The following is a 6,452-nucleotide window of genomic DNA, read 5'->3' as shown; positions in this document are numbered from 1 at the left end:
GAGATTCAGGACAGGACCCCGGCAGAGGCTGGGAGTCCGGGCTGAGTTGTTATGCTCAGAGCCTTATGGAAAATTTGAACAGAGCCTGAGCAAACAGCACGGCTCACTTCTTGGCATCTGTAACTGGGACTCACCAAAATGCAGCGTGGACTCAGCAAGTGAGGTCAACTTTGGCTGAGGATCTCAAACCGAGAGGGGGAGGGTCAAGGAGAGGAAGGAAGGGGACCCCGGATCACATGTCACCGGGACGCAGCCCTTGTTACAACGACTGAAAAAGGAACCCTTGGGTGGGGGGGGGGGGGAAGTGGCCGCTGCAAATCCAGGGGCGGTCTACCCTTGCTCATCTGCTATCTGCCCCCCAGGCTTCCAGAGCAGTTCACCGAACGCTGCCCCCAGTCAAGTTCAAAGACCTTAGAAAACAACTCACAAACCCTTTCCAAGGAGCGTCCCACATTTGGTCACACAGACGTTGGGAATTTCACAGAATTCCATTCTTATGTAGCCCATTAAGGCATTGGATTTTCTCACAGACTGTGGGAGCCACTCGAAGACTTTTAAGCAAGTGCCATAACTATATTTGCATTTTTATTTTTTTGGTTTAATTTTTATTTGAGAGAGAGAGAGAAAGCACTTGTGCAGGGGAGAGGGACAGAGGGAGAGAGAGAGAGAGAGAGAGGGAGGGAGAATCCCAAGCAGACTCCATGAAGAGAAATGAAAGTTTCTGTTTTCTCTTCTGAGAAAATGAAGTTTCTGCTTAAAGCCACGAGGAGGTCTCTTATACAACTAGGCATTATTGCTTCTGCAACAGAGGCCGGAAGTGTCCGCAGCTCCAAATCCTGCAGGCCGACCAACCATTCCCTGGGTGGCAGTTAAAGCCAGCACTTTCAGAGTGAGCATTAGACACTCTCAGGTCCCTGGGGGACATTTTGCTCTCAGATTATAATTTTGTAAATGCTTCTCCAGGGAGCTGAGAGAACTAATGTTCTTATGGAAAAGGGCTTGCTCACTTAAAAACCCACTCACCTCTAGGATTTGCTCCAACCACTTACAGATGCTTATAAAGAAGTCCTAGAGCCTTGGTTTTGAGGTTTTACTCTAAAATGCCGAATAAAACTCCCCAAACTTGCTTTATCTAGACTCTTCTGGGGCACATATTAAAGTCCAGATGTCCAGGCCTGTCCCCTGAAGACTGATTCAGTAGGTTTATAGTGGTGCCTTCTGGAATCTGGATTTTAACAAGGGTGCCTGGAAATTCTTATAGTCAGGCAAGTAATGCAATGCTTCTGAGCCAGGGGACACGGGTGGAGGGGGCGGGCCAGCCCATGGTCATTCCACCACACCCCCCCCAACAGGGAAGCAGTGACCACAACGGGAAGGAGGACCATGCTGGCTTGGGTGACCCCAAGGATCTGGTAATAGAGGCCTATGCTGGGCATGGGGACAGCGGGGAGGAGTACCCCGGAGAGAGGGAAGAAGCATTCAGAACAAGGGTGAGAGGGTGAGAGTTGCGGGTGGGGGGGGGTTGCCAGCCATTCTGCATTTCCTCAAAGCTCATGAGAAGATCATCCCTGAATAATCTATGCTAAATAAGGCCATTGCTGCTCAGATTATGAGTCACAACCCTAGGATTGTTTGGACAGGACCTGTTCGGGGCACAGTGGTGGAGGAAACGAAGTAGACGGTCTAGAGAGTTAGGAGAAAATATACTTTGGGGGGAGGCTTGACCAGCCCTTGATACTCAGATCGTATGGGGCTCCGGTGTGGCTCTGCGACCTCGAGCTCAGTTGAGGGCCTTGTTGATTTCTGTTCGTGAAACCAGGCCTCGCTGCAGACACCGTCTCACCCTTGTCGCCGTGTTTCGGGGGCCAGCACAGCACCTGACACGCAGGACATCGTCCGTGGACCCCACCGCGCGGCTTGGAATCGCATCCCTCGGTATTGCTCGACCTCAGGGCTGCCGGCACTTTGACGGAGATGTCCAGCTCACCACCAGAGCCATATCTGCTCCTCGTTTTCCCTTGAAAGCATCAGGAGATGCTTAGGCCTGTGGCAGGAATCACTGTCCGCTCTGATTCATTTCAGCGACTTAGTCTCCAGGGGTCTTTCTGGATTCACTCCGCTCTTCAGACTCACGCTGACTCAGGTCCGTCCTTCAGAGGCGCGCGCTGAGACCCCTCCTGAAGCAGATTGAATAACCAATCAGCCAGATGCTCCAATCCACCAGCGCCTTGCGTGTGGCTCCTTCCTGAGGGGCCTTCTCGCTCCTTCTCCAACTCAGCAACACGCTCTACAAGGCCCAGCTGGAATTCGTCAGTGAACGACTGAGCGGTGTGAGCCTTCTCTGACAGCTTCGATTATGAGCTCAAGGAGTAAAAACAAAAGTCAGGAAGAGATGCCAGAGGCAGAAACGCAGCATAGAGCTGGGTCCTCCTGTGGCATGAATAACGTGAGGGAATAGGTTTCTCTTCTAAGCTTTAGCTCCATTTGGGAGTTTGCTTGCTGGGAGGCATTAAAAAGCCCTTGTTTGACCAGTTAAGAAAATAAATGACCCATGGAAAGATTTATCTGTGATGGACTCACACTGTATTTCAAGGGTCGGATGTAACATGTATGACTAATATACCTTTTATTGAGCAACTACTATGTGCCACGTATTTTACCGAGCTAATCTCCACTTCTTAGGATAACCCTGCTGGGTTCTGGTCGTACCTCCCTTCCCCACCTGCTTCTTTCCAATGAAGCTAGGGCTCTTGGAGAAACTTGGTCAAGGTAACAGAAGGTTGCAGAGCTGGGATTGGAACTTTGGACTCCAAACCCTAGAAATCATTTTTTTTTTTTTCAGTCGCTAACCTTTTTTTTTTTTTTCCATTAAGCAATAATCGCACCTCAGATAAACCTCACTGGCTACGATACTGCCACTGCACAAAGGTAACCTTTTTTTTTAATGTTTATTTATTTTTGAGAGAGAGAGAGACAAAGCGTGAGCAGGGGAGGGGCAGAGAGAGAGAGGGAGGCACAGAATCGGAAGCAGGCTCCAGGCTCTGGCTGTCAGCACAGAGCCCGACGCGGGGCTCGAACTCACGGACCATGAGATCATAACCTGAGCTGAAGTCGGACACTTAACCAACTGAACCACCCAGTCTTTAACGCTTTTTGTAACCCTAACTTGTGTTTAGTCTTGGTAACAGCTTTATTGAGATACAATTAACATACCCTACCATTCAACCATTGAAAGTGTGCAATTCAATAATCGTTAGTGTATTCACAGGGTTGTGCAACCCTTATCACAATAATTACAGAACATTTTCATCACCAGAAAAGAAACCCTGTGCCCTTTAACTACTACCTCCCCTATTCCCAGATCCCCTTCCCATCCGTAAGCAACCACTCATCTACTTTCTGCCTTTATAGATTTCTATAGTCTGAACATTTCGTGTAAGTGGCATTATGCAACATGTGTCCTTTTGGGTCTGGCTTCCTTCACTCAACCTATTCTCAAGGGTCATCCATGTTGTAGCCTGTATCAGTACCTCATCTCTTTTACGGCTGAATAATACCCCCCTGTTGTACGAACTGAATTGTGTCCCTCCCTGGTACATCAGAATGTGACCTTATCTGGAAATAGGAACACTGTCCATATGATCGATCATACTGGAGGTTATGCATATAGTCGTCTAGGAGTAGGTGGGTCCTGACTCCAGCATGACCAATGCCCTAATACAAAGGGGGAATTTGGACACAGAGACGTGCACACAAGATGAGCACCTGTGGACACAGAGATGAGAGCGATGTGTATGTATGCCGGGAATGCCAAAGGTTGCCACCAAGCGCCAGCAGCTCAGAGAGATGCGTGGAACAGATTCCCCTCACCATCCGAAGCAGGCTTCAGGCTTCGAGCTGTCAGCACAGAGCCTGATACAGAGCTGGAAGTCAAAAACCGTGGGATCGTGACCTGAGCTGAAGTCGGACACTTAACCGACTGAGCCTCCCACGCGCCCCTTCACCAACATGTTATTGTCTGTCTTTTTTATTACAGCCATACTAGTGGGTTGGAAGTAGTATCATACTGTGGTTTGATTTGCATTTCCCTAATGATTAATTATATTGAATAGCTTTTCATGCGTTTTATGGCCATCTGTGTATCTCCTTTGAAGAAATGTCTATGCAGATTCTCTGTCCATCGTTTCATTGGTTGGTCTTTTATTTCTGAGTTGTAAGAGTTCTTTTTTTTTTTTAATGTTATTTATTTTTGAGAGAGACACAGACAGAGCTTGAGCGGGGGAGGGGCAGAGAGAGAGGGAGATACAGAATCCGAAGCAGGCTCCGGGCTCCGAGCTATCAGCACAGAGCCCAACTCAGGGCTCGAACTCACGGACCGTGAGATCATGACCTGAGCTGAAGTCGGACACTTAACCGACTGAGCCACCCAGGCACCCCATGAGTTGTAAGAGTTCTTTGTGTATTCTAGATATGAGTCCCTTATCAGATATTTGCAAATATTTTCCCACAATTTGTGTGTTTACTTTCTTGATGTGTCCTTTGAAACACGAAAGGTTTTTTTTAATGTTTATTTTTATTTATTCTGCTTTTTTTTAATGTTTTTTTTATTTTTGAGACAGAGAGAGACAGAGCATGAACGGGGGAGGGCCAGAGAGAGGGAGACACAGAATCTGAAGCAGCCTCCAGGCTCCGAGCTGTCAGCACAGAGCCCGATGCAGGGCTCGAACTCGCAGACTGTGAGATCATGACCCGAGCTGAAGTCAGACGCCCAACCGACTGAGCCACCCAGGAGCCCCTATTTGTATTTATTTTGAAAGAGAGAGAGAGAGTGTGTGTGTGCACCAGCGAGCTCTCACGAGGGAGGGGGCAGAAAGGGAGAGAGAGAATCCCAAGCAGGCTCCTGGCTGTCAGCACAGAGCCCAACGTGGGGTTCGAACCCATAAACCGTGAGACCATGACCCCAGCAGAAACCAGGAGGTGGACACTCAACCGACTGAGCCACCCAGGCACCTTTACTAAAGCACAAACATTTTTAATTTTGATGAAGCCCATTGTGTATATTGCTAATTAATGTTTTACCCACCTATTTGCCTCCACTCTTGCCCCTCTGCGTTCATTTTCCCAAGAGCAGCCAAAATGATCTTCTTTATTTTTAGGGATAAAGCAACCCTGCCAGGCCTCTGCATGTAGGAAAATTACAAAGATTACCCTGTGTGATCTGGCTCTCCCCACTTCTCCAGCATCATCTTACATTATCTCTCTTGCTCACAACATCCCAGCTTCTCCGACCTTTCTCTAAATCCACCTAGTTCCTGCTGTAGGGACTTTACTGTTCCTCTGTGATACGCTCCTCTCTAACTGACATTCACCTGCTCCTTCTCTTCCGGATTCAGCTCAAATGCTACTTCCTCCAAGAAGTCTTTCCTGATTGCCCTCTCTAATGTAACAACTCCTCACACCCCGGATAGTCTTTATTACATCACCCTGTTCCATTTCTGTCAAGGGGACTCACAAGAAACAATTTTTTTTTAATTTTTAAAAATTTTTTAACATTTATTTATTTTGAGACAGAAGAGAGAGAGGAGCATGAACGGGGAGGGTCAGAGAAAGAGGGAGACACAGAATCCAAAACAGGCTCCAGGCTCCGAGCTGTCAGCACAGAGCCCGACGCGGGGCTCAAACCCACGGACCGTGAGATCGTGACCTGAGCCGAAGTCGGAGGCTCAACCGACTGAGCCACCCAGGCGCCCCAGAAACGATTTTATGCAAGTTGTTACTATGTTTCTCTGCTAGAATCTAAGTTTGATAACAGCAGTGACCTTCTCTGGCTAGCCCACTGCTACCCCTTAGTTTTGGGGACAGTGCTGGGCATAGAGAAGGTAGTTGGGAAATATTAGTTGGATTACTGAGCAATGCCATAGGGCAGCAACTAGACAGTGTATTATGGAGCGGTGTTCAGAACTGAAAGAAGCCTTCATAAATCTCAGGATTGGAAAGAACCTCAATCCTCTGGGTTTTACCAAGTCCCTCCAGCACAGTAGAGATTACATAATTTGGAATATTGGGCTTCTGACGGGATGGGAAAGCCAAGCAGTGTATCCTCGCCCATTAAAACACTTCTCAAATTTTATTTAAAGGTTTATTTATTTTGGGGCGTCTGGGTGGCTCAGTCGGTTAAGCGTCCGACTTCAGCTCAGGTCACGATCTCGCGGTCCGTGAGTTCGAGCCCCGCGTCGGGCTCTGGGCTGATGGCTCAGAGCCTGGAGCCTGCTTCCGATTCTGGGTCTCCCTCTCTCTCTGCCCCTCCCCCGTTCATGCTCTGTCTCTCTCTTTCCCAAAAATAAATAAATGTTAAAAAAAATTTTTTTTTTTAATAGAAGAAAAAAAAGGTTTATTTATTTTGAGAAAGAGAGAGAGAGAGAAAGCACGAGCAGGGGAGGGGCAAAGAGAGA

The 6,452-nt window shown here is 48.0% G+C and overlaps 1 pseudogene; it reads right to left on the bottom strand.

Annotated features, from left to right (window-relative positions):
- Positions 1-2,759: 2,759 nt before the first annotated feature.
- Positions 2,760-2,930, bottom strand: LOC115511405 (annotated as a pseudogene).
- Between the last annotated feature and the right edge of the window lie 3,522 nt (positions 2,931-6,452).

This window comes from Lynx canadensis, chromosome A3 (genome assembly GCF_007474595.2).
Source record: "Lynx canadensis isolate LIC74 chromosome A3, mLynCan4.pri.v2, whole genome shotgun sequence".
In the NCBI taxonomy this organism is placed as follows: domain Eukaryota; kingdom Metazoa; phylum Chordata; class Mammalia; order Carnivora; family Felidae; genus Lynx; species Lynx canadensis.
The sequence above is the reverse complement of the archived record's forward strand: the minus strand, read 5'-3'. Positions and strand labels throughout refer to the sequence as shown.